Source organism: Euprymna scolopes, chromosome 12 (assembly GCF_053919585.1).
Source record: "Euprymna scolopes isolate OS-2025 chromosome 12, ASM5391958v1, whole genome shotgun sequence".
NCBI classification, from domain to species: domain Eukaryota; kingdom Metazoa; phylum Mollusca; class Cephalopoda; order Sepiida; family Sepiolidae; genus Euprymna; species Euprymna scolopes.
The window spans coordinates 91459123-91484814 of record NC_136493.1 but is presented as its reverse complement, the minus strand read 5'-3'; positions in this window follow the sequence as shown (position 1 = coordinate 91484814).

Below are 25692 nucleotides of genomic sequence, written 5' to 3'. Positions count from 1 at the left end.
TCTGTAACAGACACGAAGGAAAAACAAATGTACACACAATGAAAGAAACCCTAGAAAACAATCATCAGTCGATAGTGTACTGGGGCCGTAAATTGATTGTAACATTTAAACTTCTTTTAAAAATTATAAAACACCCTTCCAATCATCGATTATTATTGCAAATAACATTGCCTGAAAGTGATGCCATTTAGCTGAAATTTTATTTAAATTATAAATGCCAAAACTTAATACTTTAAAGAAATTACATATTTGTAAATCTGTGATTTATTTTATGTTAAAGTTCGTCGACTCTAAAAAGCATCTTATATATATATATATATATATATATATATATATATATATATATATATATATATATATATAAATACATGTTTACATATCTACGCCTACCTATACATATCTATACATGTCAGCGCATATGTGCATATATGAATATACACATACATACACACGCGCACACACACACACATATATATACATGTTTACATATCTATGCCTACCTATACATATCTATACATGTCAGCGCATATGTGCATATATGAATACACACACACACACACACACACACACACACATATATATATATATATATATATATATATATAAACATATACATATGTATACATATGTTAGCAGGCCGCCCGGCGTTGTCCAGTTGTAAGATACGCTTAAATATGATATTTAATTCATGCAGATTACGTATTTATTATTGCAGAGACAACCTTCTATCGATTATTGTATTAAACCTAATATTGAGCAGTGAGATCAAAACCAATATATATATATATATATATATATATATATATATATATATATATATATATATATATGTATATATGGCTTGGGTTCGATCAGCTAGAATCGAAACCAAAAAGTACACCCCTCCACCCTTATTCCTTAGTCTCTGAGCTACACCCATACGTATGTATATGTATAAATTCACTTGCCATTTATCGATCGAGTTTTATTATTATATAGATATACATACACATATATATAAATATACATGCATCCATTATATATGCACATACCCCCCGTGCTAGAATTATATGAAAATCGATATTCTTGTTCTAACTCCGATAATTTTCAATGAAAATTTGTGAAACGTTATATGGCAACACTAACGCATGCGCAGATATAAAATTTTAAGCTGATCTTCACAATAGCGAGCAAACAGCAGCCATTTTGGTGACTTGTAGTTTTTTTTCAGCGTGCCAACTTTATATGTAGGATGGGACTTAAAGGTGCTTTAAGCCAATCTGAGAAGTCTAAAATTATTCAAAAGCTCCATAATAAGATGTCCACCTTAGAAATTGCCAAAAGAAATTACACCGTGATCATCATACAATCAAAAAATATTGTACTAACCCTCAACTTTGCAACGGAAAATTCGTAAGAAATCATATCTATCACGTCGAACAATGAGCAAGATCAAGAGAGAAGTTCGCCGTAACCAACTTTAAACTAGCAAACAAGTTTTTGAAAAAGCTGGTGTTCCTGATGTGTCCAAATCAACTCGTTGCCGTATCCTGAGGACGATTGCAAAATTTGGAAAGCCAGAGGTCCGCCCCCAATTGAAGGATATCCACAAGAAAAAGAGGATGGAGTGGGCAAGAGATCACATGAAAGTGAATTTTCAAACTGTTTTGTTCACCGATGAGTATCGAGCGACCCTTGATGGACCCGATGGGTGGAGGGGAGGATGGTATCATAATGAGGGCCAACGTCCACAAAGGAGGTGGTGGTGTGATATTTTAGGCCTCAATCATTGGCAATGAGCTGGTGGGACCATTCAAAGTCGCAGATGGAGTGAAAATTACCGCCAAACTCTAGATTGACTTCATTAAGGAACACTTGGAACCCTGGCACAAGAAGAAGAATTTGGCATTCCGGAAAAAGATGGTATTAATGCATGATAATACACCGTCTCATTCTGCAAGGATAGCCACTGAATATTTGGAGAGAGTTTTTGCCAGACATGGGAAAATAATGCGATGGCCAGCCTGTTCTTCAGATTTAAATACCATCGAAAATCTGTGGAGCATATTGAAACAAAATATTTACTCCGGAGGAAGGAAGTACAACCTCACGGATGACCTCTGGAATGCTATTCAGACTACAGTCAAAGACATATCATCAGATGAAATCGAAAGTTTGACATCTTTTTTTTTTACATTTTCACCCCAAATAAGGCAAATTGCCACTTTGTTGTAGGGGGCTACTATCAGGGACATAGGCATTAGGGGTACTGTGTAGGGACTTGGGCAGCAAGATGTCGGTTCACGTTGCACTTGAACTTCTGCATTTCAGTAGAGTTGGGGAAGCAGGGACCCGGAAGGGAATTCCAAAGTCTAGCTGTTCTGGGGAAGAAACTACTGGAGTAGAAGGCTCTCTTACATCTAGGTATCTCTACTGTGAAGGGTGGGATTTAGCTGCTTGTCGGATTTGTCGCGGGTATTTATGTCGAGGGCGCGCAAGTGCTTGCAGTTTGTCAGAGTATTCTCCGTTAAAGTACTTGTAGAAAAGGCAGAGGGGTGCAACATTTCGTCGATGGGACAGAGGCTGAAGTTTTGATGACAGTTCAGGACCTATCAAATTGGCGACTCTCTTTTGAACCTTGTCAAGGAGCGAGAGACTAGTGGCAGGTGCACCAGCTTAAATATGACAACAATACTCCATACATGGGCGATTGGTGGCCTTATAGAGGTATAGGATATTTTCGAGCGTTAGTATCTTCTTCGCAGCGGTCCTGGCGATACTCTCAATGTAATTGTTCCAACTCATGTTTCCTGTGAGCGTTAGGCCGAGGAGTTTAAAAGATGTACTTTCAGATATTGCCATTGGTGGTAGAGAAGGTGTCTTGTAATTATTGCAGGAAACGAGTGTAATCTTGACAGCATTGAATGTGACCATCCATTTATGTCCCCATTCCACTGCAATTCGGATGCCATCCTCTAGTGTTTCTGTCATTTCCTTATCCATCTTCAATGGACCAAAGGCTTTTTGCTCTTGTCAATAAAATGGCAATTATATAAAATATTGAAGTCGTTTGTTCTTTATTATTGTTGTTCTCAATTTACAAATTCCTAGAATAATCAATGTTTCGATGATCTTTTAGCACTTCGCCATATTTTAGCATTGGTTTGCATATAAAGTTGGCACGCTGAAAAAATTACAAATCACCAAAATGACTGCCAATTATTTATTACTGTGCAGATTAGCTTAAAATTTTAGATCTGCGCTTGTGTTAATGTTGCTATATAACGTGTTAAATTTCACAAATTTTCATTAAAAACTATCGGAGTTAGTAGAAAAATATCGATTTGCATATAATTCTGGCACGAAGTGTATATAAACATATCTATATATACATACATATATATATATACATACATATATATATACACATATATATATACAAAAATCTATACACCCACATATATATATATACATTTATGCATTTTTTCAAGGCCCAGAAGCCACTCAGGATAAGGTTATTTTGTGTACAGTAATCAATGGGATAGTGTTGCAGTATTCGTTATTATTGGAGATTTGATAAAGTGTCATTACTTAAGGGGCGGTTCATCAGGAATTTGTTTATGTTGGACTTGAAGACATCCATGTTGAAGTCAGAAGGGAAACAGGCAAGCGGTAGAGAGTTCCACATGCGTGCACTTCTAAGAAAGAAGCTTTATTCATGGAATCTACATTTTGATTTAGTCACGGATAAAGAGTGGGGAAAATTATTGACAGTGATTTCAGCTAGACGGGTGTTTATCGTGAAAGATTAGCGAGAGGGGGCCAGAGATTAAAGCTCGGACGAGCACTTGCCATGGAAATAATGATAAAACAAAGATAGGCTCGCAATGTCTCTTCTGTTGGAGAGAGGTTGCAAGGAAGAGAAAAGGACATTCCTCACTAAACCGCGAAGTCTATTTTGTACTCTGTCAAAGCAGGATAGGCTGTTTTTAGCAGCTCCTGCCCATATGTGGCAGCAGTACTCCATCCTTGGACGTACTTGGCTTTTATATAAATAGAGAACTGCATCAGTAGTGAGATATCTTCTGGGGCGGTAGAAGGATCCCACCATTTTTCTAGCAACCTTGGTAACAGACTTGATGTACGTGTTCCATTTCAGATCAGGAGTAAAGGTCAAACTCAGAAGCTTGTAAAATCATGGGGCCTTCTCTCGACGAGAGCGATCCATTTCAATTGATGCCAGATGGAGATCAGAACATTGATGATGTAAAGATAGGAGCTTGGTTTTAGATGTGTTAAAGGTAACCAGCTATTTCTCCCCCCACTGTACCACGCGCTCGAGATCAGAGGAGAGAGAATCAGAGAGAACTTTGTCATTTACAGCCTTTGATGTGTTGCCGTAGATGGTCGTGTCATCAGCATAGAAGTATGTGTTTTGGGAGATCATTGATGCAGATCAGGAAGAGAGTTGGGCCGAGGATGGACCCCTGAAGGACTTCAGCATTAATACTGCTGGCCTCTGATTTTTGCCCATCAACCACTACTCTTATGAGCCTATCAGGGAGAAATGATTTAATGATTGAGAAAACATTTCCAATTATACCGTCGGTGGAAATCTTGTGAAGTAGGTCTTTATGCCATACTTTATCGAAGGCCTTTGATACGTCAACAAAAATTGCCTTAGAAAGGAAGCCTTTGTCGAGAGATGCACTAATCCTATGAGATATAACCGTTAGCACATCTGCTGTAGTTCTAGCAGAACGGAAACCATATTGCATGTCACTAAGAAGGTTATTTCGGTTGAGATGTTGACTACTTCTCTATTATATATGGATTCCAGCAACTTACTCATGACACACAGGAGACTTATTGGTCTGTACTGAGAGGGAGATGACTTATCACCTAAATTCTTAAATACAGGGCAAACTGATGAGGTTCTTCAGGGTGTTGGAAAGCAATTCTTCTTAAGGCAACACTTAAACCGTTTTGTAAGTATGAGGTTCTAGTTGAAGCTTGTTTAACACTATAATTGGGATAATTGCTTTACTGGAATCAAGGTTCTTGATTAGCTTAGCGATTTCACGCACATATATTTGTATGTTACCTAGCGTGTTCTGTGTTATAGGAGGAAATACGGGGAGTTGATGGCTTCGTCGCATAGGGTAAAATTAGCTGCAAAGTTGTTGGCAAATAGTTTGGCCCTGTCTGATGCTGACGAGATGACCTCTGGTTCATTGATAATGGTTGGGATAGAATGCACACTTCTGTTCAGGATCCTATTTGTTATTTGCCAAAAACTGGTGGGAACCAAGCCGCTGATCAGCTACTTTGGATTTAACGGACTGAGCATATAGCTCTCTTGCATTTTTTATTATCTTTTACAGTGGTTGCTGGCGTTCTTAAACGCCGCTTTAGTCTCAGTGCACCTATTACGTTGGTAGCTATGGAAAAAGTGATTTCTGTGCGCGATGGCAACAGCACATTCTGGGGAGAACGATGGCTGGCTGTTAGGTTTTTTAGTTTGGAATTTTTTGGATGGTATGAATCGGTCTATGCCTACAATTAACCATTCGGTCAGGTCTGATCCTATAGAGGACACATCATTTTTAAGCATGGAATACAGATCAGATATGAAAAAACATATGATTAAACATGGAATACAGATCAGATATGAATGTACGGAATCTATCCCAGTTAGTCATAGAGTATCGGTATACAGTACGGTGGAGAGGTACGTCTGAAGATTTCATTTTTATTTTAACTGATAAAACGGAGTGGTCGGAGGGTCCTAGAGGAGATATAATGGAACATGAACATAGCTCAAGGGAAGTTGAGAGAAAAGGGTATAGAAGGCATGCATACTGATCGGGCCCACAATCTGAGTGAGGTCATAGGCAATGGCAAAATCATGACAGAACCTCATCTCATTCTGTCTTATTTGAGTGGATCAGCCATTCCATGTTATGGATATTGAAGTCACCGCAAGTGTGAATGTTAGTCGAGAGATGTGCAGTGTGATCTATTTTTTTTTTCAGATATATTCTTAAAGATAGTAACTCCGCTGTTGTGGTCCCGATAGAGGGCAAATATGAATGCAGTGGAGTAAGCAAGTGCAACCCGGAAGCAAATATAAGGTAAATTAGGGTCTTCTCTGGAGATATCCCTGCCACAAGGGAAGCCATCTTTAATGTAGGAACATATTCCATGCCCATGGTGATCTTGGGGGTCAGATATAGATGTTAGAGTATCCTTTAATTATGAACTCATCTAGGGAAGTGGTCGGAACTATTCCAGTTTCGCTTAGAAAGAATATGTCCGGTTTTGTCTCCTATAATTGGGTTTTAACCTCTGGAAGGTTGGAACATAGACCCTGTATGTTGAAGAAGAAGACATGGCAGTAGGGGGTCTACGTTGGAAGATAGGGTTCTAGGTTTATGCGTGTGTTTTTTTTTCTGGAGATATTTAATGTTGAGGTCTTAGGATTTGTGGAAACGGGTCAGCATACTTGGTTAGAGCAGGATAGAGAGGGAAAGTAAGAGAGAAAAGGACGGGAATTTTTTTAAGCACATGATAAGGTAAAGCCTTAACAATTACCCATTAGTATGGCATCGAGAGACCCCACCAGAGACTACTGCATGGTCCAGAATCCATTCACCAAATTACAATACAGCAGCCCCAGTACTTTTCACCTGCTGATAGGACAGCCTCCTTTGTGGTTAATCCAAGGTTCGAGTCCTTGACTATCAGCGTTTCCGCATGTGTATGCATGTATGTATGTGTATGTAGTAGTAAAATATCTAATAAAAAGACCTGTAGATGCATTAAATTACAAAAATTAAATTTTCTTCCTTTGGCTGTAGCATACGATGTCAGTGATACCTTCTAAATAATGTACTCACGTTACGTACCTTGTTGCATAGAATATATAGGCCATAATTCATAAGTTTAATAGTTTAAGTTTTTTCCACGCACATTTCATGGTTCTGATATTTTTTAGATGAGACTTGATTATCCGTATTTTTTGGTTTCTTCGAATTACTGTTTTAATCTTGATTGTTATTTGCACAACGTTTCGGTCGAAGCACCCTCTGCACGAAATTTTGAACATAGCCCTTTTTTATCCATGGAAGTAATACGGGCGTTTAAACCCCCTAACGCAGTGAATAAAGTACTTGGTAAATGCAATTCTAAATCTACATTCTTCTGGGGGTTGAAGGTTCATTCCTTAGTGCGGGTAACACCCAAAATATAATTGCGAGTTACTTAAGCCCGGTTATCGTTGACGGAACGAGAGCATTCTACCATAATGGATTGAATAAGAGGTTCCATTCCAGCTCTCACTGCTAGACAGGTTAAAAAAAATAGAGGGCTCATAAAAAGAGAGGGCTAAAAAAGACAGGATTTAAAAAAAAGACAGGATTCAAAAGAGTCTCAAATCACATAGGTCCTGCACCATCTATCAATTTCCAACATCTGTCCCATCGTCGAAATATAGCATCCCCGTTCATTTGAATGACATGTATTCTGACGAACTCAAGGCACTTGTTCCCTCTCGACGTAAATAATCCGACTAACATGACAAGGAGAAAAATCCCATCTCTACAATGTAGAGATCGCTAGATGTTGGAAAGTCTTCTACTCAAACAATTTCTATTCTCCAACTGCCACATTTGTAATTATCTACCAGGTCTCTGCATCTCTGACCGTACTGATGAAATTTCAAGTGTACTGGGAACATATATCTCACTGCTCAACTTCCTACATAGCATCCCTTTCAATTTGGTTCCAAATTACGTCAACGTGGAACTGTGCTTTGTTTGGTGTGAAAAATATTTTTTTAAAAAATCTTAAACATCAGCATTTTGCGTTATTACGGAATGTTTCGCACTCATTCGTGGATGAGTTGCATGATAAAAACTTACTATCTCTACGGATTGGGGACACAAAATGTAATGAATATGTAGATCCTGTTTCAAGGAGGAAGTAATATGTATATATATATATATATATTTATATATATATATATATATGTGTGTGTGTGTGTGTGTGTGTATATATATATATAACTACTTCATTTACTCACATAAAATTAATATACGAAAGTATAAATTAATGCGTAAACTTTAAGTATTTACTTCAACAGTGCTCAATACGTAGGTAGAGCTAGTTAGTAAGTTATAAAATATATATGGCGATTGAGCTACACTGAATATTCCGCGTTCATCCACTCTAGGATTCTTCAGGCTTATATATATATATATATATATATATATATATATATATATATAGAGAGAGAGAGAGAGAGAGAGAGAGAGAGAGAGAGAGAGACAGACAGACAGACAGACAGACAGACAGACAGAAATTTTATTTAGAAAAATGAATCTTGCTTTCCAGGCTGTTGGAAAACTGTTTCTGTGGTACCAGTATTCAAGAACTCTGGCGAAAGAACTGACCCATTAAATTATCGCCCCATTAGCCTCCTCCCACTTTTTGCCAAAATATTTGAGACCTTAATCAACCATGCTCTAGTCCGTCACCTTACAGATGCTAAGCTTCTGACTGACAAAAAATATCGATTTAGACAAGCCCGTTCCACAGCAGACATTCTAACTGTAATCTCTGAACGCATATACCATTCACTGGACAAAGCGGGAGAGGGCAGAGCGGTAGCTCTAGATATATCTAAGGCTTTTGACAGGGTATGGCATGAGGGTCTCCTCGGGAAGATTAGATCATACGGTATCACTGGTAGAATACTTAGCATAATTAAATCCTTCTTAGATAAGAGAAAGATCCAGGTTGTCCTTGACGGTCGTACATCTAAACAATATGATATAAATGCGGGAGTGCCCCCAGGGGTCTATCCTTGGACCTCTGCTGTTCCTGATATTCATAAATGACCTCCCCGACAAAATTTCCTCTGAGATGGGTATATATGCTGATGACACCACACTCTATAACAGACACGACAGGAAAACAAATGAACACATATCTAAAGAAATGGCAGAAACTCTAGAAGATGACCTCCAATCTGTAGTGGAATGGGGACAAAAATGGATGGTCACGTTCAATGCCGCCAAGACTAAACTAGTTTCATTCAATAATTACAAGAAACCTTTTCTACCACCTATAGCAATGGCCAACGACTCTTTATCTGAGAGCACGTCTTTCAAGCTCCTTGCTCTAACGTTCACAGGAAACATGAGTTGGAACAATTACATCGAGGGCATTGCCAGGGCCGCTGCAAGGAAGGTGGGCTCTCTCTACCGTGCTAGAAAACTACTAACACCGGAAAGTATCCTGTACCTCTATAAGGCCACCATTCGCCCATGTATGGAGTATTGCTGTCATATTTGGGCTGGTGCATCGGCTACTAGTCTCTCGCTCCTTGACAAGGTTCAAAAGAGAGTCGAAAATCTGATAGGCCCTGAACTGGCATCTAAGCTTCAGCCTCTGTCCCATCGACGAAACGTTGCATCCCTCTGCCTGTTCTACAAGTATTATAATGGTGAATGCTCTGACGAACTGCAAGCACTTGTGCCCCCACGACGTGAACACCCTCGACAGACCCGACAGGCTGCAAAATCCCACCCCCACACTGTAGAGATACCTAGATGTAAGAGAGCCTTCTACTCCAGTAGTTTCTTCCCCAGAACCGCTAGACTTTGGAATTCCATTCCAGGTCCCTGCTTCCCCAACTGTGCTGACGTTCAGAAGTTCAAGTGCAACGAGAACCAACATCTTGCTACCCAAATCCCTACATAGTACCCCAGTAGTTGTTGCCCCTGTTAGTAGCCCCCTACACCAAAGTGGCAATGTGCCTTGTATGGGGTGAAAATGTAATAAAAAAATAAAAAAAGAAAAAGAAAAATGTAATTTTTCAAAATGGTAATTTATTATCAGGATAAAGAATACAATTCAGATATATATATTAACTTTTATCAAAACGATCATTGTATCTGTATATAAGTTCTTTACCTATGGACTCCGCAAAGGCTTGGTCAAATATACTTCATGTATCTGGAAGTGTTCTCATATAGGTTTTGTATCGAAAGGTTTTCAATAAGAACCAATACTCAATAATCGAAATCGTCAGATGAACAAAAAGAACAGGCGATTTTGATAAAAGTTAACACCTTATGCAGCCTAACATTACAAGTGAATTGTGGAAGGTTTATTATCATACAAGTCCAAAAGTTCGGCATATAAAAGTCAACAGTAGGTTCTTTGATATGACAGTGGCGCGTTCGAAATAAATGTTACTGTTCAAAACACAATTGACCATGAGACTTGAGTTTTGCATTTTAAACTTAAATTGAAGCCATTATATATAATAAATAGGTAGGTTATCTACAGTATACTCCAAGTGTAAACCGCCCACTGTTACAGTTTTGCTTCGAACCAAACATAAACAGGTTAGTCTTTAAGTGGAAGTGGGTCTTCAGTGGTAGCAAAAATAGGGATATGGTTAGAGAATTGATTTTTTCCAGGATAAAAAGCAATAAAAGGGAGGCGTCGGCATATTGGACGATTTATATTATATACATACATGCAGGCATTCGCCCTAATCGGGTTAAATTCGCTCGAAAGAGGAAACCCAATGGAAATATGAAGTTCACAAGTGGTCGACAGTCGCATAAATATCCCGGCCAGAGAAGATGAAGATTAAACTAGATTTATGCAGTTCTTGCAGGGATGTGCCGACATCCTCCCAGATAGACCGCCTGCTATTCCCAAATCATCATCCATATATTACTGACCAGGTTCAATTTTGTTTTACTTCGAGGAGGCTAATGGAACCGGTGTGTCAACGTTATTATGCCGTATCTATATCATCGGAAATTCAAAGGGAACATGACTCATTCAATTAAACAACTCTTGGAACATGAATCGAGGTCTCGATTTGAACAAGAGCAAAGAAAATGGCAATACCCCAGTATGAAAAAATTATTATCCATCTGTTTTGTTCTATTTTACTTAAAACGAAGTTCTCAGAGATCATGGGACCCCCGTTTCCTGGAGATAACATTTGATCTCTATATGAGATGCATAGATATTCGAATATTCCATTACGGTTTTCTTTTATCTTTTAAAGGTTGAGTTAGTAAAGAAGTTATTGATATTAATTTTTCTCTCGCTTATTGACCAATCAACTACATTAGAGTATATCTTCTTTTTTTTTTTTGTTATTCTATTTGTCTTGTTCGATTCCAAAACAAAAATTAATCTAGTCTGGTGGAGTATCCAGCTTATTATTGTTGTTATAGACAATATCAGTCAGAAAAGTTACACCAAATCCTCGTATAAACTAATGTAGGCTAGTCATGCCTAGGATATCTTATTTGGGATGCAAATACGATGTGATTTTAAATATTTAGCCAGGGTTTACTTCTAGGGAATGTTGCCCGGTTGTCCTGACAAATCCGTGTACATCGAGACATTAGATACTCAGAGACAATGTCTAGTTAACATTCTAGTTCTCTCCAATAGGCATTATAGTTGTCTCCTCTGTAGAATTGTATGGGAATGAAAGAATGAGTTTGGACAAATATATTAAGTACATTGCTAAGACTGATGCACATAAGATAGACTCTCTCTCTCTCTCTCTCTCTCTCTCTCTCTCTCTCTCTCTCTCTCTCTCTCTCTCTACCGTGTTAACAAAAACACTCACACCAGAGAGCATCCCAGATCTTTACAAAGCCACAATTCGCCCATGCATGGGGTGTGTCTGTCACATCAGAATTGGTGCATCTACTACTCGTTTCTCGCTTTTAGACACGGTCTAAAAAGTTTCTTAGCTCTAATAGACCCCGCACTATCGGCTAAGCTCTAACATCTGTCCCCTTGCTGCAATGTCGCATCTCTATGCTTATTTTACAAGTACTTAAACGGTATGTGCTCTTATGAACTCGTGGCGTCTGCGCCCCTCCTCGTCGTATATACTCCAGATTAATCTGACAAACAGCAAAATCTAGCCCTGATACTGTTGAGGTCCCTAGATGATTTCTACTTTCCTCAGACTGCGAGTTTCCTGCTTCCATGACTGTACTAACCTGCAGAAGTTTAAATGTAATGTGAACAAACATCTCATTGAACTCTTCGCAGTTCCCTGTTAGACACGATCTCAAATATTAGGTTGGTGCATATATAATGTGTTTTTTTGATTTGAAGTTGAACGTAAAAAAACGACATTATTTTTGCACCAACCTAATAGTATTCCCTGACGTTGCAAGTGATGATATGCCTTGTTTAGGGTGGAAAAGAGTAAAAATAAATAAATAAATACAAAATAATAGGAGGGGCGGGAGACATTTTAAAAACAGAAAAGGCTATGACGTGAGAATATTTTTCCGACCATATCTGCTCGCCTTCCACAAAATCAAATTAGATCACCTGCGCAGGAAAAAAAAAACGAAATAAAGAAAACGATGAATGAGAAAATAGCTTCATCCGTTCATTTGTCTCGTCTTTCTTTCCCTGCTTGAGAGACGCTTTGATGTTTGCCGGCGACGAAAGAATGCGCCTCCCTTCTTGTATAGTCCTATCCTTTTTCAAAACACGCGCCAATGATCTCCTTGAAGGATACGCGTGCAACGCGACTCCTTTCATCTTTTCAAAAAGCTTCGGATGCTGAAAAATTTCGTAAAAACAAAAATAACTTCGTTAAATAGGCAGCAATAGCTGCACGAGGCGGTTCGCTTGGCGTAATGATTCTGGACACAGATAGTGAAGCCAGCGAACCGAGTTCAATATCCTTTGTGATGTTTACTTTCAGGCTAGGATCTTGTAAAAAGTTATAAATTTGCTGTTCACTTCTTGTTCATTACCTAACCAACTTTTCCAAGAATTTTTAGTCTGTGAAATACATTAACATGGGACTGCTTCCCTACAAACTAAAACATATACGTCTCCAAGTCTAATGTTAACAAATAATTGTCATAAACTGTTTTGTAATTTTTTAGATGCGGTTTTGTATTATTCGCGTCTTTTATGTTATTCTCACAACGTTTCGACCGATGCAATCTCCGATCTTCTTTGGATGCCTCTTGTCGAACTTGATCATCTTTCTGTCGAGTTCAACAATCTATACAGATAAAACGCCCGATTTCGACAGGATGCACTTGAAGACGGCCGCAGCTGATATTAATGGAAATGTAAGAACAATATTTAAAATTAGGATAGTTGTCCGAATAATCCCAAATAATACAAATTGTTATAAACAGTTCTCATTCAAATTTTGTCCCATTGACCATTTCAATTTTCCTAACATTTTCTTTATCATTCAAGTTTAAATCCATCCATCGAGTGGCTTTTAGCCTTGATATTTGATTCTTCATTGGTAAAAATAAAATGACTGGAGAAACATTAGTTCCGTCAAGTCCAACGACTAATTATAGTGAGGAGGAGTACGATAAATATATTTTTATTCATCTCTAAAGATTAAACTCAGGGCCGTGTGGATTTCGATGAACGTGTTTCTGTGAAACGAACTGAATTCAAAATCGGTACACCCAGGGTTTTAATCCATATCGCGAACCACTTAGCCAGCGTAAAAAATACAATCTGATGTCCAATAAAATAAAGCCACACGGTATCATGGTTGGAACGTTGCTTTTGTTATTTGGCTTTCAAACTTCACAACTCATCGACTAGAAATACCGGGCTGTAAGCATGGTCTTCACTGCTGTTTATGATGCTTGATAAATGTTGGGGTGTCACCCTTACAGATTCTGACGCTGGACTATTCCTGACGTCACTTCTGGTAACCAGTTTCTGCAATCGAGCAGTCTGGAGCTGAGACTCAGAGGGAGTGGTTCGTAATTTAACGTTGCTCTTTCAATTGAGCAAGTCCCACTCAACCAATATACGTTTCGGTACTTTCTGTTAAAATATATTTCATTTCACTGTTTCGAGACCACCTCGTTCTTCTTTTATTGCATTTAAATCATAACAATAAACGAATAAACACATCACTAAGTTTAGCAAAATCATCTTTTTGTCACGTAAGGAACTAATAGGTTTAAGTCAATGTTGTTTACGAACGATATTCACAAGTTCAATGGGAAAAGTTGGAGATCGGACAACAACACAAAAAACAATGCAGTATTAAGTCACGAGCATAATTATCGGTCAAGGGGGATAACTCTGAGTGTGACAGGGTTATTTGCCTTTCTGGTCGTTCGATGTGCACTCTCCCTTTCTTTATTGGTATGATGGCAGCAGTAAAAATCAACAGTAAATAAAGATGTATTACACGAAACCGTTTGAAAGTAGAAAGAGACTTTATTCCGAAGCGAACAAACACTACAAATATGTGCAATCAGTTCTCGAGTAGTTCACGTGTAAACGAACTTTGATAATGAAGTAGGCACCGCCAAAACTGGGGGGGGGGGCAGACAAGTACTTTTTGACGGACCGTCTTTTTAAAAATCTACCAAAAATCAGGTAATTATCCAATCAATACGAAATTTTCAGTGATTATTAAGAGAAGAATGAACTTTATAACAGTGTACTTATTTTTCATAAACGATATTTATATATATTTTTTTTTTGCTTACAAACCCCCCCTTGTTTTGAAGTGGGAACAAATATGCTTAAGATAATCATCTGAAACTAAACAAAACATATTCCGTTGTTGTAAGGGACAGGATTATAGATTTAAAAAAAACAAAAAAAAACACTTGTTTACATACCTTATTTTGACGTCTGAATATCAGAACTTTGATTGTGTTTAATTATTCCGCTTTTGACTTTTGGAGTGTGAAATTCGGTGAATATGTTAAGTAAAATAATTAATTTAAGTTAAGCAAAAAAGAAAATTTTTTTAAATATTTATACGAAAAAAGCCATTTTAAAATCTTTGATAAATAAATTAATAATTTTTTTTTAGCGAGCCGAATAATGCATGACCATTATTAAACAGGGAATTCTTTGAAGAATCGATGCAAAAAAAAAAAAAAATCGATAAATATTGTGCCCTTTGTGTTCAAAAATATCATCAGTTTTTCGATCCCATTTGATAACGTTTGCCGCCTTTCGACTACGGTGGACCATACGCGCTGAAATAATTTTGTTGAATCTCCATGACTGCCAAAACCGGTGCAAGCGTGAATCAGTACAATTTATGTTGGTCAACACTCACATAGAAACGAGACGTTTCTCTTTTCATTGCGAGACAAAATTATGGATGGTAAATAAAAATTTATTATTTTTATTATTACACGTGTTTATTTTTATTTTACCGAAACTATAGCGGACATTTGTTCATCCGTCTGCCATAAACGAAACTTTATAGTGAAAAATTAATTTTAAACTAGAAACAGTACTTTTTTTATAATGCGAAAAATACGCACCGTAAAAAAATGGTTAAACCTTAGGTGAAAGTGCAGAATAGTTGAACACCCCCCATGTTAAGAATGGCATTCTAAATAAAGTTATTATTTTAGTATGGCCCGTACACTTGCAGTGTCAAAATTACACAAAAGGAAGCTTAGAATAAATTCTTGTCAAATTGCCGATGTTGTCCAACGGAACACTTGTTTTTCTAAAGTTGATTTAAATTGGTTTTCGGGTGTGTTATAACTGAATATCACACTTAAAATTGTGAATTATGCGTGAATCTCTTGAAAAACCTGTCAGAAAGAAGCCCCCCCCATTTTGGGGAGCCTGAGCCCCCCACACGCGTACACATTAAAAAGCAAACTCATCAAAATGGTCACCCATCTGGTACTGGCTAGCCTCAGGGTTGCTTATGTAGTTTAGTTTAATTTTTATTCTGCTTTGAATTCCCCCCCCCATTTGGGGGAGCCTGACCCCCACACACATACACATAAAAATCAAACTCATCAAAATGGTAACCCATCTGGTACTGGCCAGCTCAGGGTTGCTTATGTAGTCAAAAAACCCTACAGTTCTTCCTCGTTCAATGAAGGAGAAATCTTTCTAGACTGGGTCAATTTTAATTTTTATTCTGCTTTACCCCCCCCCCATTTTTGGGAGCCTAACCCCCACACATACACATTAAAAACCAAGCTCATCAAAATGGTCACCCATCTGGTACTGGCCAGCCTCAGCGTTAATAATACATTGAAATTTTCGTCACTGAAAAATAAGTTTGTTTTTTTTTGGCCTGTTTGGTCCTCCATAGTTTGATTTTTATTAAACACAAACGTAAATATTCTCGATCTGGACTCTAGATTGATGCGAAGTAACTGGTCGCCTATATGAATAAGTGGAATTATTTGAAATCCAGGTACTTATATTATAATATTTTTGCATATATTCATAGAAAATCACCCTAAATGTTAGTTAGACTAAAAATAAACAACTTAATTCTTTCAAAAACCTTTTTTAAAAAATATTTATATATGCTTTTTGTGCAAGACAAAAAATGTCAATTGTTAACTTTTGGGGAAATTTTAACATTTAAAATTTAATTAAAAATAGTACAAAAAGTTTTACATTATTCAGCTTTCTATATGATAAAATTCAGGGTTTTATCTTTCTGGAAAAAAAAAAGTTACTCAGAAATCATGGTTTTTAATAAATGTAATTTCGTTTTAAAAAACAACATCAACTTCATTTTTCGGCCATTTTTGGCGGTGCCTATAATGAAGCATTTCATTTTATTTTCAATTTACTAGGATCGAATATTTATTGAAACAAATATTTCAATGCCGTAAACAAATATTTCAATGCCGTATATATATATATATATATATATATATATATATATATATATATATATATATATATATATATATATATATATATATATATATATGGAGGCCCAGTTATACGGCGCAGGACACTCGCCGTTCATCAGAGCCGGGTACGTGGCAGTGGTCACGACGTGCACGTGGATTTGATTTGTCTAGGAGAAGCACAGTATGACGCTAAGACATCTGTGTGCTTTTAACATACGTCTACACCAGACCTTTACCACCAAGGTCTGGTGTAGACCAAACCTAGACTGAGATGGAGTGGACATGTGGTGAGGATGTTAGACAGTCGATTTCCCAAACAACTCTTTTATGATGAGCTCGTCGAGGGAAGACGTCTGGCTCAAAAGTTTAAAATAAGATTCAAAGAGTGTTTGAGATCCACCTTAAAAAAGTGTGAGATAAATGAAATGATCTGGAAGAGTCTTGCTTTGGATCGTGGAGAGTGGAGAAAGGCCTTGCTCGAAGGTGTGAGAAAGTTTGAGGCAGATCGAACCCAGTATGAGCGGCTAAAACGTGATATCCGGAAAGGGAGGGTGAAAGCAGCAGCGGGTGTGCAGGGGCGCCAAATTGGTCTGGAGTGTGAGTTGTGCGGAAGGTTGTGTCTAAGCAGAGCTGGGCTGATAAGCTACCAGACTACTCATCAGCGCAGTGGGCCATAAAGCAGTCTTGTGTTGCCAGATCTAACCTGTGTAAACTACGAGCAGACGTACAAAACAGCAGGTGGTTTGAAGCGGTATTTGATTATACATAGAAGTGACCATCAAGAAATGCTGCTAGTGGTGCACATGTCTGCACAATGTGTGCAAAAAATGCCAGAGTTTGGCAGGGCTTTTTTTTACATGGGGGTCACCACTTATCAAGGCCCGGGGGCCACTCAGGGATAAGGGTTATTGCATGTACAGTAATCAATGAGATAGTATTGTAGTAATCATTAGTATTGGAGATTTGACAGAGTATCTTACTTAAGGGGGCGGTTTGTCAGGAATTTGTTTAGGTTTGATTTTAAGACATCCAACTTATAGTCAGGTGGGAAACAGTCGAAATGAAGAGAGTTCCACAATCGTGCACTTCTGAGAAAGAAGCTCTGCTCATGGAATCTACACTTTGGATTTAGGCATAGATAAAGAGTGGGGGAAATTATTGACAGTAGTTTCAGCCAGACAGGTGTTTCTTGTGAAAGATTGGCGAGGGGGGACGAGAGATGTGAGCTCAGACGAGCACTTGCCATGGAAATAACGATAAAACAAAGACAGGCTCGCAACGTCTCTTCTGTGGGAGAGAGGTTGCAGGGAAGAGAAAAGGGAATCCCTCACCATAGCCCGAAGTCTATTTTGTACTCTGTCAAGGCAGGATAGGCTTTTTTTGGCAGTTCCTTCCCAGATGTGGCAGCAGTACTCCATCCTTGGACGTACTTGGTTTTTATACAGATAGAGAATTGCATCAGTAGTGAGATATCTTCTGGAGTGGTAGAAGCATCCCACCATTTTCCCAGCGTCCCTGGCAACAGATTTGATGTACGTGTTCCATTTCAGATCAGGAGTAAAGGTCAAACCCAGAAGCTTGTCAAAACATGGAGCCTCCCCAAGACGAGAGTGATCCATTTCAATTGATGCCAGATGGAGATCAGAGCGTTGATGATGTAAAGATAGAAGCTTGGTTTTGAATGCATTAAAAGTGACCAGCCACCTCTTCCCCCATTGTACCACGCGCTCAATATCAGAGGAGAGAGAATTAGAGAGAACTTTGTCATTTACGGCCTTTGATGTGTTGCCCTAGATGGTCGTGTCATCAGCATAGATGTCAACGAATGATTTAAGCATGTGTTTTGGGTGATCATTGATGTAGATAAGGAAGAGAGTTGGGCCCAGGATGGACCCTTGAGGGACTCCAGAATTAATACTGTGGTTCTCTGATTTCTGCCCATCAACCACTACTCTTATGAGCCTATCAGAGAGAAATGATTTAATAATTGAGAAAGCATTTCCAGTAATACCGTAGCTGGAAATCTTGTGAAGTAAGCCCTTATGCCATACCTTATCGAAGGCCTTCGATATGTCAAGAGCAATTGCCCTCGAAAGGAAACCTTTGTCAAGAGATTCACTAATCCTATGTGATATAACCGTTAGCACATCTGCTGTAGATCTTGCAGAGCGGAAACCATATTGCATGTCACTAAGAAGGTTGTTTCTGCTTAGGTGTTAGACTACTTCTTTATTTAATATGGATTCCAGCAACTTACTCATGACACACAGGAGACTTATTCGTCTGTACTGATAGGGAGATGACTTTTCACCTGAATTCTTAAATACAGGGCATACTGATGAGGTTTTCCAGGGTGTTGGAAAGCACTTCTCCTTAAGGCAACGCTTAAACAGTTTTGTAAGTATGGGGGCAAGTTCTGGTTGGAGCTTTTTCAGCACTATAACTGGAATGACGTCAGGGCCAGTTGCTTTACTGGAATCAAGGTTCTTGATTAGCTTGGCGACCTCACGCACAGATATTTGTATGTTGCATAGCGTGTTGTCTGTTATCGGAGGAAATACAGGGAGTTGATGGACATTATATAGCTCTCTTGCATTTTCTAATACTCTTTTACAGTGGTTGCTGGCAGTCCTGAATGCAGCTTTAGTCTCAGTACATCTATTACGTTGGTAGCTATGGAAAAAGTGATTTCTGTGCGCGATGGCAGCAGCACATTCAGGAGAGAACCATAGCTGGATGTTAGGTTTTTGTTGGAATTTTTTGGATGGTATGAATCGGTCTATGCCCACAATTAACCATTCGGTCAGGTCTGATACTATAGAGTACACATCCTTTTTAAACATGGAATACAGAGGTAGGTCGGATATGAATGTATGGAAGCTATCCCAGTCAGCCATAGAGTATCGATATACAGTACGGTGGAGAGGTACGTCTGAAGACTTATTACATTTCATTTTTATCTTAACTGCTACAACAGAGTGGCCAGAAGATCCCAGAGGAGATAGAACGGAACATGAACACAGCTATGGGGAAGTTGTGAGGAAAAGGTCTAGAAGGCTTGCATATTGACCTGTAGTATCGGGCACACGGGTGGGTTCGTACACGATCTGAGTGAGGTCATAGGCAAAAAGCCACCTTCGTGCGGCCCATCACTAATTTGTTTTCGTGTTTCTGTACATCTTTGTTTTGTGTATATCAAGTAATGACAATGTTCGAAAACGAATTTGCTTCCATCATATATATATATATATATATATATGTGTGTGTGTGTGTGTGTGTGTGTGTGTGTGTGTGTGTGTGTAGTCATCGACATAAAGTCATGTTTCGTTGTATCACAACTCATCAGTGCCGCTAGACTCGCACCTCTCCCAAGCCGAGGATTAAACCTAGAACCATCGCGTTGACAGCCAGCAGTTCTACCGATCGACCCACGGGAGCGACGCCTGTAACGTATCTCGCCAAATGTATATTTTTAAACAAACATTTGTCCACCACTTTTACAGTGCTCTAACCGCTTGTTTATAAACACACAGTGAGCGTCGCATTTTTCAGCGAATTAAGTAGCTGGTGAGATTACTTACGACAGTGCTCTACCCAAAGAGGGGGCTTAAAATATTGGTAGTCATCGACATACAGTCCTTCAATATATATATATCCCCAACACGGTAATCGTCGCCGAGAGTTTCGAGAACAATGTGAATAAGGAACATTCCAGGTAGGGAGTTGAGCAGTAAGGTATCTATTCACATAAAATTTAAATTTCTGCTTGTTAGTAAAGTCAAGGAAGCAGGAAATAGTGAGATAATTTCCAAGACTATAATTTATCTCTACAGTTAAGGGGTTCTCGCTCACCAAAATCAACAGAGATCGAACATTCCTGTAATGATCTGGTTGATTGTCGTGTGATTGTGGCTCCGTGCCGTTCTATGAGGTCCACCCTCCCAGTATTTTCCATTCTCCGTTCGAGAAGGCGCTAGTTTATTGCTAATCCCCTGAGACGCCCTTACTGAGGAATGCCGATGAGACTGCTCAGACATTTTTCCAGGTCAGAGTGTGTCCTCGAGGGCGCTGACTTCCTGATCTCACTTTTCGACCCTGGTGTCGCAGTTCTTGCAGTGGGGAAGAACTAAATACCTTCTACAGTGAAGGGTTGGGATTTAGTTGACTGTCGAGTGCATTTACGTTAAAAAACTTTTTTTATATTTATTCTTTTATTGCATATCGCCTGAGGCTCTCACATGCTAGAGTACAAAATCTGAAAACCTAGATATTTTTGGTCGCGGACTCTAATTCGAACTTGAGCTGTTTCTAAAGGCTTCATTTTACAAGGAATCTTCAGAACAAACGTTTTATAACGTAAAAAGATAAGGGAACGTTCATGATATGGTGTATTTAATCCATCGTATTATGGGAAAGGTGAATGCAAAAAAAAATCATAGAAAGGTAATAAGCTACATTCTGTAAAGGTTTAACTTTGGATCAGTATCTAACGACCTTTACATTATTAAACTTATGGAAAATAAAAAAAATAGTTTTACTTACATTCTAAGATTAAATACTAAGGACACACTTGGGAAGGAGCTTTACACAGTTTTCTTTCCTGTCTTGAAAATGTACAAAATCGAAATTGAATTCTGATATTAAGTGATTTTCTTTCTTCCTGCAAACACTTTCGCATAATCTTTGCTAGTTTCGGTCTTCTCTATTTTTATTATCACAAACTCAAAACTTGTTCGGTAACTCAAAACTTGCAATTCACTCGTGGCAGGAACTCGTTTTCCGAGCACATCGAAAGAAACTTCACTTTATCTCTACATGTGTCAAATCTTAGGCGGATTTTCGTAGATTGAGTTTCTGTCTGAGCATTTTCCGTCTATATAACACATTAATGCAGGGTTGCTTGCATGCTGATTGTAACTTGCACTTATTCAAAACAATGTCGAAAAACTCTTGTGAAAAACAGTCCAATAAATAATAATCATTTCATGCTATAGATCAATGTTAATACTTCCAGAACGTTCTTCATCTATCAGCTGACAACAAGTTTTCTAGTTTGCTGGCATACATCCACTTGATTATAACGTGGTTTTTACATCGTCAATCAGAAGTGTTAGCGCCCTTGGCCTCATTGCCGTTCATGATGACGAACGGGACACAGGACAAAAAGAGCTTCATCCGAGTCCTTAACGACATGTCTTTAGACGTAAAGATTGCAATCAACTTCCTGAAAGTTCATCAATCAATGCAAAAGCGAGCAGTAATAGCAGATTAGCAACCAGCATCAACGTCCAACATGACACCCAGGCAACACCTAGACACCTACGAAAAACATATTTCGACTTAATAAATAGCCTCAACACAAGATCATTACATTTCGTGTGGATCCATAGTCTGCACTTGGAGTTTTCAACAGAATTTATACCTACATATTTGCGACAATCAGTGCAGAGAAACATGCAAGTGTCTCGCAAAAGATTGAGACTAACACGGGGGATAAGAAATGAACGGCTTTAAGAAATCGACAATTATAGTAACCTATATTTGGCCACATCTTTATTTGTCCTTCTTTTCTTCAGGTCCATTTTTATCATATTCTATCAAGTTTTCGTCTCCCTTGTTAACGTATATCCTCAAGTGTCCTTTGGTCTTAATATGTGATGCCTCAATATTAAAAAGAGAAACGAGTATAAGAAATGTAAAATAATCATTAATTCTAAGTTCTTTCTTTCATGTTCTTTTTTGTAAGTTGTTCTGTGTACGCTAGATAGTTGACACATATGCACGAATTAATGTTGATTTCGCGTTACATATTAAATAGATTATTAATTATAATAATGATGATAATATGGAATCGATGCGTACGCCTTTCTATGCATATCAAATAATGAACCTTCAGGTTAGGTTCAATCACCTTTTCAGAGGTCGGCATTTATTTCAACACTATCTGGTCGACATGACCGAAAGGACTTAAGGTGAAGTGTTGAATTACATCCAAATAAATCAAACCGGATGGAGGGCCTGCAAACTGAAATGAACGATAGTATTCAGCTACGAAACACTGAATCTGTATAGCTATGTTTGCAACAAAGGTGATTAGGTGAAGACGTCATGGCGTATATTCGGCCATATAGACATGCTTGCGTTTTAATAGCCAGTAACATGCAATTTAAAATAGCCCGAAATACATTCAACTGCTGATAAGCGTTCTATAGCTTGAAATCAAATTGTGCAAATATAATTCCATCATTAAGATATCTTTAGAGTGAGAGTGATAGGGAGAGAGGATTAAGGAGATGATGTCACTGGCAGCATAAGAAAAACATTAAATAATATATTATAATCGCAAAGCACACTTCATAATAAAAAAAAAAATAGATATTGGTCACTGGTGTTTGAATGGAAAAATGTAAGATAGGCTAATGATGGATATCTAGGACATGTATACCGAGTAACCATTTAGACAAACGTGCATATTTGGCGACAAATTAAATAATTATCAAATGTACCAAAAGGTTATTTGAAGAAAAATTATGAACCTAACAAAGGCACCTGTTGTTAAGGAGCAACAAACTTGATAATAACCAAGACCAAATAAAGGTAAGTTAAAAGTATGATGTTTGAAAGGTTGGTTGGTTGGGTTTTTTTCCTTTTACGGCATATCAACCCCTTTTCAGGTTATTTAATACCGAATCCAAAGCTTTTGAACAATTTCTTAATAGAATATATTTGTTGTTTGCAAGTCGGTTTCTATTTAACCCATAATTGGGACCCTAATAGGTACTACCACTACGGGTCAGAGTGGACCTGGGAGTAATGGTAATTAAAGGGTGGCTCCACACTCCCCAAAGCCCGCAAGCTGGGGCCTCACCACTGGATATAGTTTAAGGTCATATCCAGGACCCCCCATAGTTAGGACCCTAACAGTACCACCACTCCGGGCCAGTGGACCTGGGAGCAATGGCAATTAAACGGTGGCTCCACACTCCCCAAAGCCCGCAAGCTGAGGCCTCACCATATGATATAGTTTAAGGTCATATACAGAACCATGTTTGAAAAGACATTTTCTACAAAATGTGACGTAGATGTAATCAAAGGAAGATCAATACAGTGAAATGTCGTTTCACTGTATTGATCTTCCTTTGATTACAATAGACAAATAAAACGCTGTTGAGGTTGTGACTACAGTCACAACATTCTAAAGGGGGCGTTTCATGTCGTCATAAATGGTTATATTGTAATGGTCCGAAATACATTAATACATAATAATTCGGAATACAATGGTAATAACAATCGATAGTTTGAAACCACACATTGGAAATATTATTCTACAATTAAAATATCTTCAAAGAGAGTAGGGGGTGTGGAGAGAAGAGTTATAAAATCATATTACTTACAAAATAGGAAAAAGCATTCTATTAAATAATATATTATAATCGCAAAATTATACTTAATAAAACCATAGATACTGGCATGTTGGCATTCTGTAGATGTTCAGAGTAAATGGAGACGCTCTGATATTATTGCAGCTTTTTTTGTTAAAACTGCAAAAGTATTTATCTAAGCTAGCACGAACACCCGGTCAAGCCCGATCGTAAAGTACGCTTAAATATGATATTTTAATTCTTGCAGATTTCGTATATATTATTATAGAGTTAATGTTCTATCGTTTTTTTTTATTTATATTATAAAGTTGCGATTTCAAATATAAAAAATATATATCTATATGACTTGGATGCATTAGCTTGAATCGAAAACGAAATAAAAACTATATATATATATATATATATATATATATATATATATATATATATATATATATATATATATATATATATATAACTTGAGTTCCTTCAGCCACAATCTCATAATCTAAATCGAAACCAAAACTTATGATGAATTCTTGATAAAATTATTTATAAAAAAAAGAGATTACTGAAGTGCCATCAGTTATAATCGAAACTAAAAACCAAAACGTATGAAGAATTCTTGATAAAATTTAAAAAAATAAAATAGATGACTTAAGTGCTATCAGCTATAATCGAAACCGAACCCAAAACTTATGAAGAATTCTTAGTAAAATTATTTATGACAAAGAATGGAAGTATATAACAATTAAACGACCCGGATATAAGCGTGACACAGAAAATAACACACACGCTATCGTATTAATATATAGATATAGTATACAGTTATCTAACCATTATTGGGAACTGAAGAATAACGGAAGATGACTGGTACTTGAATGGAAAATCTTCAGCTTGGCTTAGACTTTTTAGATATTTTAGTTAATGTTTGACAGAGCAACTAGAAAGTTTAAAAATAAAAATACTCGATTGTAAAAGTGAGATAGACACAAAAGAACATTTATTTATTAATTAATTAAAAATCGTCATAAAAAGTGAATCGATTATTGTTGTAGTAATCTCTTCTTTAGATAACATACTAGCATTTCAGGCGTTATCCGGGTGTTTGAAGGTGTATGTTGAGCAAAAAAAAAAAAGCGGTCATTTGTTTTAACTTTGACCCCTATTATGACCCCTTAACCGTGTTTAGACCCAAAATTTCCAGTGTTTAGACCCAAAATTTTCAGAGGTGTTTGGTAGAGTTCTCAAAGGTCAAATCGTTGAACTTTAACCCCTTAACAGCCAAATTTCTGGCAGAAAAGCGATTACAAAGATTTTCCCAAATCTCAATACCCTGTATATCAAATTTCGAGTCTGTAGACTGAAAATTGTAAGGAAATGTACACAGACAGACAGACAGAAACACACACACACACACTTTGACTTTTATAGATATATAGATTTAGAAGAGTCCATATATTCCCGAAATAGGAAATAATTATTGGTCCTTCGATAAAAATAGGGTGTCCATTCGTCCGTTCGTCTGTCCGCACTTTTCTCAATAACTACGCCTTGGAATTTTTTTGAAATTTTACACAAACATTAAACATGATATGAATTTAAAAGTAACAGAACGGATTTTCCGGGTGCCTTCCGCGTTAAAA